The sequence below is a fragment of the Pungitius pungitius genome, chromosome 20 (genome assembly GCF_949316345.1).
Source record: "Pungitius pungitius chromosome 20, fPunPun2.1, whole genome shotgun sequence".
NCBI lineage: Eukaryota > Metazoa > Chordata > Actinopteri > Perciformes > Gasterosteidae > Pungitius > Pungitius pungitius.
Genome location: NC_084919.1, coordinates 11,938,072 through 11,948,259, shown reverse-complemented (window position 1 = coordinate 11,948,259; position 10,188 = coordinate 11,938,072).

The following is a 10,188-nucleotide window of genomic DNA, read 5'->3' as shown; positions in this document are numbered from 1 at the left end:
ACTTTCCCCACACTGGTGTTGGTGACGTATTGCGTCATTGCGGCCTCCTTCGGCTGCAGAGATGCTCGTTAACGCGGCGCAGCCTCCGCAGAGCGGCCATTCTCTCCGTCGCGTCCAGCTCGCTGCAGACAGTGTTGGCAAAGTTCACTTTCTACATGAACTAGTTCAAAGTTCAGTTCACAAATTTTAAAATGAACTAGTTCAGTTCATAGTTCAAACTTCAAAATATTTGAACTAAGTTCACAGTTCCAACTAGTTCAGTTCTTTTTTCCACTACTTATTAAGGCGCGTTTACGGTGTGATTTCCATAGAAATCTGGCACCCCTTTGAACAACGTTAACCTGAAAGAACGCGCCGTTCACAGACACCAGAATGAACGAGTTCACAGTGACGTTCATCGGGCATTAATACAGTACGTTCAGTTCACGTTCGCCCAAAATATGATCGAGTTCATGAACTAGCGTTCAATGAACGTGTTCAGACACAACACTGGCTGCAGACAGACTTTGTGAGACCGGCTCAGCAAACTCCCTTTGCCGAGTGTGTTTCCTTGTCCCCGCCGGTTTCCGGACCCTGAGGTGAGATCTCAGAGCGGGGGCTGAGGATCACATGAGGACAGGCGGGTCTGGAGAGTCTAACTTGCTGCACTTGCCAGTTAGCAAGCTGTTGCTGATGAAAAGCAGGAATCTGCCTACTGCTCGCTCTGTCTGGTCGGCATTAGATACGCAAATAATCTGTGCTTCCTTTAACGTACATTAATACTCTACCGGTATGGACATGCACGGGAAACAAATGTTATCATTTTGCACTCATGAACTATGGTTTTAACTCTTTGTGGTTATAATGGAAAACAAAACAAAACTAAACTGACTAAAAGTTATATTTTGCTTGCTTGTGAGTGAAAGCTTATACGCTTATAGCTGCACCGCAAGAGAGCACAGGACCCTAGTATTTCCCTCACTTTGGAAGTCCAAATGAGTGACGTCACTCTCACATTTGTGAAAGACGCTCTGCAAGGCTACATGTTGGGATTATGTTGTGTGTTTGTGGAAGCCTTCGCAGAGTGCTGTCAAATCCACCAGTCACGCATCTTTCCTACGTGAGAGCGCCCTGCTGGCACGTGACCGGTTCACACGGCACAGAGTAATGACCGTGACTCCTCGCTACACGCAGGGTCGCGGCCCCTTCCCGAGCTGTCCACGGCCTCCCATCTGGGCCTCAGCTCCTCCCGTGTCCGGAGAAGTGAGCAGGTGTGACTGGAACACAAAGCCCCATTCACAGCAGGGAAAAAGTGAAGGATTTACACCATGTCCATATCTTTACTCTATGCAGGGATTTATGCCCTCAACCCGACACAAAATGGGCTCCTGAACTGTTAACTGCACAGTCATTTGTTTACAGAGCAGGCTGGTATTTTAGAGAGACGCCACGGGGGAATTCATGTATGTGATTGTAACTTCAAGAGTATCAAAAGCCACACGAAACTCACCACTTTGCATCCATTTCCAAGTCAGTTTCCCTGCATGCGTGAACACAGAAATAAGCTGTGAATGAGTCATAGAAGAGCTGAGAAAAAGTCATTAGTTAAATGACCACACTGCATTCATTTTGTCCAATTGACATAGTTACACATTTTACTGTTATTGTCGTCAAGCACTGTGTTTGTCTCTGCTATGAAAAGGACGGAAGAAATGCACAAGCTAAAGATGCCAGTTTATTTTCAGCAATGACATGGACATCAACCAACAAAACCCCCGAAACAGTGCATACATCTCTTTTAAATGTCAGCTAGTATGTAAAGACAGTTGAAGCTTCTAGCCTAAACAAAACACTTTGAAAAAAAGTGTTTGCGTCAGTTGTTTAGACCTTGAAGAAACCAACATGGCCTCTTCTCGAGTTTCTGATAGTAATGTTTATGGCCCGTGCTTTTGTGTTTGCCCGAATCCTAACAAAGATGAAATTTATTTACCAAGACAACTCCAGTGATGGTTTAATTTAAGAGCTTAGCCTTAATCCGTGTTGGTAAAGACTTCCGTTTTGGCCGACCTGCAGGATTAAAGCTTGTGCATTATAAAGTTCACAGTGCCATGGTTTTCTCTTGGAAGATAACTGTTACCTTCTGGTGTTTGTTTCTTCGCAAACAAATTTTACACAGGCTTCAACTTAAAATATTTTAGAAGGTGAAAATGTCCTGACAAAGTCAATGGGTCAGGATGAGCAGGAATGCGCTCAGTAGCGCCCTCTAGAAGCCACCTCAAGGCTTTTATGAACCATTAAATAATTCAAGCGTTTTAACCAAAACCATACTGCTGGTTTCGCTTTTTTGCACATATGTTTATGCTTGTGATCAGGTTGTTTTTCCCAAACTACACCCACTGGTTGAGTTCGTTGCATTTCTTGTCATTTAATGCCGATTCGGTGACGCAAACCTCTCTTTGAATTCGAGCCCTCGCTGTTTGGTTCTCTTCCTCGCTGTCAGAAGTCATAATGATGAGCCATTGCTCATTACTTGGTATTTCAATACTTTGCTGTACGACCGTCTTCATTGCTGTTCTAAATTGAAAAAAAAAGTAATACAACACAAGTTTACCAGCGTGTGCCTGTTGAAGGAAGGACCACCTCGGACCGCACACTCTGAGGAGAGAAGATATTTTCATTTATGCCTCCAAGGGAAATACCCAAAGTTCCATTAAGAGACCTGCTTGACTGTTTGCCATCCTTTTCAGATAGGCAACAGAGATCTGCGTCATATTAAATGCCTTGTGTGTACTTTTTATTTCAATATAAGTAAGCTGCAGTGCTCGGTCTGCATTTCCGATTTCATTTGGGTAAAAAAAAACACGTTGAGAAAAAAGTTATTCTGTAAAGATATGAAACAGTCTTCTGTATCTTGAAAGTATAACACTAAAAATAGTAGAAAAGTAAGAACAAATTGTTCCCTGTGACCTTTTTGTGACCCTCAGCGGTGCCATGAGGGCTGGGAATCTTGCAAACCTCAGTGACCGCGACTGTATAGGAAAGTATTTAGCAGAAAGTGCCCTTATTACACAGGTGAGACGAGGATTGAGTGAGGCCAAACTGATGCAGGGAGGACACTGAAGCCCACACGAGAATAAACAGCAGGCCCCCCCTTGCACATCGGGCTGGGTTTCAACAGACTGCAGACGTTTCTTGCCTCAGGTTGGCCTGAACCTGAGAAAGCAGTCAAACACCGTCAGGTTTTGGGTGTTAAATTGACTCTATGGGACACAAAAGAATAGAAATGATTTTCTTTTGTTCTATTGTGGAAGGTCAACTTCTTGAAAACTTGAATTGGACATGAAATAGCTATAGGCTGCTATGTATGGGATGAACATAAAGGATCAGTCAGGTTGGACCTTTTTTTATGGAGGAAGTCTATATTGGAAACATATTTCAACAATAATGTATCACTCAGGGTCAGAAATGATAAATCCAACATATCTGTAATTAATAACACCCTGGCTTAGTTTTTTAACGGAATACATTCCTTTGCAGTCAGTGCAGAATTTGAACAGTTGCATGAATAAAATATAGATTTTTAACCACCACCTTGTGTTTGCAGTGGATCGAGACTACTAATCACATGTTGTCCCTTTGTCATGTTGATGGGTTGTGTTTGTCTAACTGATATTTCTAATGTTTTCATCTTAAAACAGTAAAACAGAGGAAAACCCTCTATTCTTTGATTTGTTATTCTAATAACAAATTGTAAACTTTTCATCAAACGTAGTGTCATGCAATGTATCACCGGACGTTTTAACGATACTATAGAGCAAAAGATGTAAGACTAGTTCCACAAATAACTACTCCCTGCTCCCTTCTTTAGCCAATGGCAGATTAATGGAGCTTCCTTAGAACTCGTAAAGTTGAGTATGCACTGGTTTTACTCTGCATAGTTTGTTGATCACTCATTAATACGCAAATGGCCCACAATGCATTGCGTCTTGAGAGATTTAAAGCCAGGCAAAACGTTTCCAAATAAGAAATTAACCGTTTAGATTCCTTGTGTGGTGCGTTAATCCTAGTAACGCCTTTTTGGAAATTGTTGCGATGTTGTGACAGAGATGTTATGGACCGTCTCGGTGTAAAACGACTTTTTATTGTTTATTAGTAGACATTATGCAAGACACGTTGATTTGAGTTTGTAGTATGCAGGGTATTATTGTGCAATCCAATCAGCACACGCTATTAGTTAACAAATATGCATTTTTGTCCATTTGATTTATTAGATATTCTCTGGTGTGAATCATTCTGCAGGCATTCCTTCTCCCTCCTGACTCCCCCGGGGCTCTGAACCACAACAGACAGCCCCCGAGGCTCCATCAGCGCATTGTCTGGAGTTACACTGCAGAGATGCTCGGCCTTCGCGGGCGACGTTTTAATTTCTCTGTTTTGCTTCCACGATAAGCTGACGGAGTCAACCTGACATAATTAGTTGTCTGGGGTTTTGTTTGGGTTGCGAATTGCTGTTGTGGCGTAAATCACCGATGGAGCTGGCGGCCATCGAGACAGCTAGAAGCCACATTAAAGGACAGGGGCGGCTTCTCTGCCGCCGACCACATTGGCTTCTCAGCTGCTTCCCATTGTTTGTCCTCCAGAACCTGGCAACCGCAGCGACAGACTCGGACCTGGCAAATGCAGCCCGGGGTTGTCGTATTTCTTCTCACTATTTGTCCCGTTACACCGTGTACATGTTGGTTGAATGTTGTCGCGGGCAAAGTCTTAGTGTCAAGAATTCTGCTGCAGATTTGTGTATAAAAATTGAGTTTTTTAATGTGTGGGTGCCAAAGTAATGGCAATGTTTTTTTTTATTGGTACTCGCTCTGTGCACTGTGTGCACATTAAAACAAACAATGTCATGCAAACGCATAATACATGAGAGTCCCACTCAGTGAAAAACTACACACAGCGTATAGTATTGCTTTTGAAATGATGACCCTCCGTCGTAGTTGGGGAGCCAGACTGTCTGAGTAGGCCTACTTTTAGTCTCAAGGAAACTCTTGGCACATGCAGACGCAGTTCACAGGTCAACGAGCCCGAAAGGGGAAAGTTGTTAAAAACATGCTAAATGGAAACGGTGAAGAGAAACTGTGGCTGTTGGGACGCCCTTCCCTCCCAATGGAGATCTTTTTACGACACTCCCAAAGCTATAATCGTGGCCTCTTAACCATGTCTTTGGGATTGCGGAATGGAAGTGTTTATCTGAGCCCTGCGGAGAAGTGACAGGAATAGCGAAAGGATGTGTAACATAAAACAGCCCTCTGCTGGCCAGAGGGAAGCTCGACTTAGACTTGGCTATTTTGGTCGGGAACCTCTGTGCTCATTTTAGAGCCTTTCCAACTGGCCCTGTCTCTAATCATTGGATCAAAACCGCTTTATTCTGAAAATGGGCAATTACAGTACCAACTGCATGAAAATTACATCAAAGACCTCCGCAGTTTAGTTCCTGCTGAGTTGTTGATTCAGAGGGATTTTCGGCCCCCCAAAAAAGCTTGGCTTTTTAAGGAAAACATGCTTACAAGATGTTTTAAATATTTAGTCAAGTAGGAAAGGTTGTCATTTCACTTTGAACACTTTGGTGCTGTTATTGTAATTCATTTTTGTGTATGTATCATTATTTAAGCTAAGCTCAGTTTAACTTTTTTAAATCAAAACTGCTTTCAATCGTGACCAACCTGCATAGATCTTCATCTTTTGAGACATGCATAGTCTATTGTCATTTGCATGCTTAAAATTTGCATGAAAAAGTTAATCTTCCTAAATTTAGATCACAATTAAATGTATTTAAAATCAAAAACTCACGAAATGCATGTCATGAATGAACTATAATTAAATATAGAAACCTGTTCCCTATAAAAAACTATCGTATTATGACTATTTGGAAAAAGTAGAGTAAGATTCAAATTTGATTTGATTTGATCCCATGCAGGTCTTAATGAATCGATTTATTTCCCCTTTGTTTGACCTTTGATTGTTGACCAAGTGAGGAATGTATGCTCTGTTTAAGTGTCATGGCATTATGCAATCAAGGTCAGTGGACAGCATTGGCTCAAAGTGTATATAAAGACCGGTTCATTAATGAAATGAGTAGTTTTAAATTCTACACCGAAGCGTATTGTGACATTAGCTCACCCTAACCTCCCCCTCATCCCCCAACACAGTCTGTATAGGTCCCCCTTAAGAGGCTTGAGAATCACTAAGCTCAGTGACACGGCTGTCAAACTAAATCTCTGCGCTTCCCTAAGTCCTCGTCGCCAAGGGTGAACATGAGGAATGTCGGCGGGCGACAAAGGACGATTAGTGCCCTGAGTTGTCCGTATGCTGACATTTGTGAGTTTTTCGTCTGTTCTATGGGGATTCCTGGCATTGTGGTGGGAGTTTAGTTACACTATAGAGTCCTGAAGGTCGTCTTCACTACACGACTCACAAAGGACGTTGTCCAAAACACACGAGGCATTTTTGTCTCTATCTGACAAACTGGAAAACGGCACCAATTCTCTCGAGCCTGACGCTTACAGCGTGCATGTGTGCCGTTACCATAAACCGATTGCATTGTTGCTGGCAAACGTTAAAATCGTTTTTTTCTCTTTTGCTGTCAGTTGTCATTTCAGCACCAAAGGCGACCCGCCGTCCCCTCTGACACCTCCAATAATCAGCAGAAGCTGGCATATGAGGAGATTGGAGCAGCTTATTCCCCACCACCACCACCAGTGTCTGGTCCTACGGCAGAATGGAGTCCAAGCCACAAACAACATTGCAAAATAAATATTTATGCCTGTTATAATAAAGCATTGTTCAAATTTAAACAAGTCTTTCCAGATTGAAATAAAACATACATTTAACACCAAAATCATTTTAAAAGAAAGCTGTAATTAGTTGTCTGAATTTAAGATGACAAGCTCCAAATAACAGATGATCGCTTTACACAACAGTGGTGAAACGCCAACAAAGGAAGAATGAATATCTACCCAGAAGGCACTCCCTTTCCTTCCATATAAGACACAGGGTCCTTGTTTACAGGATGAATATTTGCTTTTCAAAAAAGACCCTTTGTTTAGAATAACATCCTTTTTGCGTGGTGCAGGTATCAAATCAGATTTTTATCGTCTTACCACAGTAGCTAATCCTGAAGATCTTGTAGTTAATCTCCAATTTAAACCTGGGTGTTTCGGGACCTCCCGGTCAAGGCGAGCAGACTGTAATCACCTCACTGACCTTTGAGTCCGCGCAAAAGAAAACAATGTAAACCACTTACAGTGGAGTCTGGCCTGATCTGATCCTCTGATAGGAAATGCTCGAGGACCAATTAGGTGTTTGCTTATATATTTTGTCAAAATCAGCACCTTGTGTGAGCACAACCTGAAACAAAGGCCTCTTTCTATGAGGAGTGATATTTTTCAAACAAACAGAAACTACCTCATCTCCTACTGCAAAGTGCAGTAACTCAGGAAGCAAAGTGGAAAGTTTTGTTCTAGAGTTCACTCTTAATACAAATAATCTGCAAAATGTCACTTTAACATGGAAGGCATGAACTCTGGTATTCAAAAAAGTTTAAATATTTATACATATGTCTCTATTATTGTCAGTATTATTCAAATATCAAAGCCTTGGTAGCAATATCAACATTTAGACACTCCAAATACTTTGTATAAAAAAAGACATACGATATGTATATATTCATAGAAGCCAATTATAAATGTTGTCCTTATTTTTTGTGGGCACATTTTTGTCTATTCCAAAATGGTTTAGGTTTAATTAGACCCAAGTTTTCACCTCAACTATTTTTGTATTTAGATATCTAAAACCAATTGTGTGGATCTTTTTGTATTTTGGAAGCATTTGGTCTCATTTGGTTTCTATTAGCACCCGTTTCTATTAGCACACATTTAGCACCTGGAACACCCTGAAGCTGTGGCATTCACTCCCGTTAATAGCCAAGGTTTTTTTTTTTTTTTTGCTTCCAGAAATGGAGGCGGCCAGGCAGCATCTGTCCACTGCAGCCGCAGCCTGTTTATGCTGGTCACGTCCGACCTGCCTGCATATGTCTCTCTCTCTCTCTCTCTTATTGGACTTTAATTGCATCCAGGCCATCCAGTAGCAGCCGTGAGAGAGGCTTTACCTCGGGCTCGTCGAGGGAGTTGCATGGCCAGCAGCCTCAGCACTTCCATTTCACTCAGTAGGCAGAGAGCAAAACACAGATGCTGTTTTGTACACATGCAGGGGCTCAAACAAGCACAGACACACACACACACACACACACACACACACACACACACACACACACACACACTTGCTTGCATAGATTCATAAGATTAATTGTTTCTCTTGCCGTACTCCAAAATGATCTAATCTATAATAGCTGTCATTTCTGATCTTATAGATATTTAAATGTAGCTTAAAATGTGAGGTGAATCAGTCACTACATTTACGCTCTATATAAAACAATACAATACTGCTTAATGGTTTGTATTTTGGTACTCTCACCTATAGTTTGGATTGATTTATAGTGGGGACGTTAAAGGGTTAATCATTGGAAGTGAGAACAATGATCCACCTGAAGTTCAGGAAGGAGAAGAAATGATCATTGTAGGGTGTGCGGGGTCGGGTTTGGGAGGAAGACGCTGGAGACCAGTCTGCCAGTTTTTAATTCTTTTATTTTCTAGCGTTTTTAACACACGTGCCGGCGTCCTGCTCGCTCGTTCGGGGGCCCTCCCTCGCTCGCCCGCCTCACTGCTCAAATGGGGGAGAGCACACACTCACAATCATTGCCAGCTGATCGTCATTGTTTTCACCTGGCACTGTTCCCCGAGCCGCTCCCCCTCTCTCTCCCCCTGCAGCCGAGCCGAAACCACGCCCGCCACCACATACCCCCACCGCCCGACTTAGGCCGGGGAGCCGTCCGGCCTAGCTTACTCCCCCCCCCCTCCCTCGAGAGGGCGGGAGAGGAAGTCCGCCACGACCATCTGCGTCCCCGGCCTATGGACCACCTTGAAGTTAAAAGGCTGCATGGCCAGATACCACCGAGTGATCCGGGCGTTAGTATCCTTCATGCGGTGGAGCCATTGGAGCGGGGCGTGGTCCGAACAGAGGGTGAATGAGCGTCCCAGGAGGTAGTAGCGCAGGGAGCCCACCGCCCACCGGATGGCCAGGCACTCCTTCTCCACCGTGCTGTACCTGGCCTCCCTCTCCGACAGTTTCCGGCTGATGTAGACCACCGGGCGGTCGACCCCCTCGACCTCCTGGGACAAAACGGCCCCCAGCCCTCTGTCCGACGCGTCGGTCTGCAGGACAAAAGGGAGAGAAAAGTTAGGTGTGTGGAGGAGCGGCTCCCCACAGAGAGTCTGTTTTACCTTCTCAAACGCCCGCTGGCACTGCTCTGACCACTGGACCGGATCTGACGCACCTTTCCGGGTCAGGTCGGTCAAGGGGCTGGTGAGGTCCGCAAACCCGGCGATGAACCGTCTGTAGTAGCCTGCCAGCCCCAAAAACCGCCTCACCTCCTTTTTTGTCTTGGGGCGCGGGCAGGCTGCAATTGCCGCTGTCTTGTCCACCTGAGGACGCACCTGCCCCCCCCCCAAGTGGTACCCCAAATACCGTACCTCCCTCCGTCCAACTGCACACTTCCCCGGGTTGGCGGTGAGCCCGGCCTGCCTCAGCGACTCCAGCACCGCGTCCACCCGCCGCACATGCTCCGCCCAGGTGGTGCTGTGGATAATTACATCATCCAGGTATGCGGCTGCATATGCGGCGTGCGGGCGCAGCACCCTGTCCATGAGGCGCTGGAACGTGGCCGGGGCACCGAACAAGCCGAAGGGAAGCATGGTGAATTGGTACAAACCATACGGAGTGGAGAAAGCCGTTTTCTCTCTGGACTCTGGGGACAGGGGAATCTGCCAGTAGCCCTTAGTTAAATCCAGGGTCGTAAAAAAACGTGCAGTGCCCAGCCGGTCCAGGAGTTCGTCGACCCGGGGCATTGGGTAGGCGTCGAATCGTGACACGTCGTTTACTTTGCGGTAGTCCACGCAGAACCGCACAGTCCCATCCTTCTTGGCCACCAGAACGATGGGGCTGCACCAGGCGCTGTTGGACTCTTCTATTACCCCCATCTCCAACATGGCCGCTAATTCCTCCCGAACCACTTTTCTTTTGTGTTCGGGTAGTCTGTAG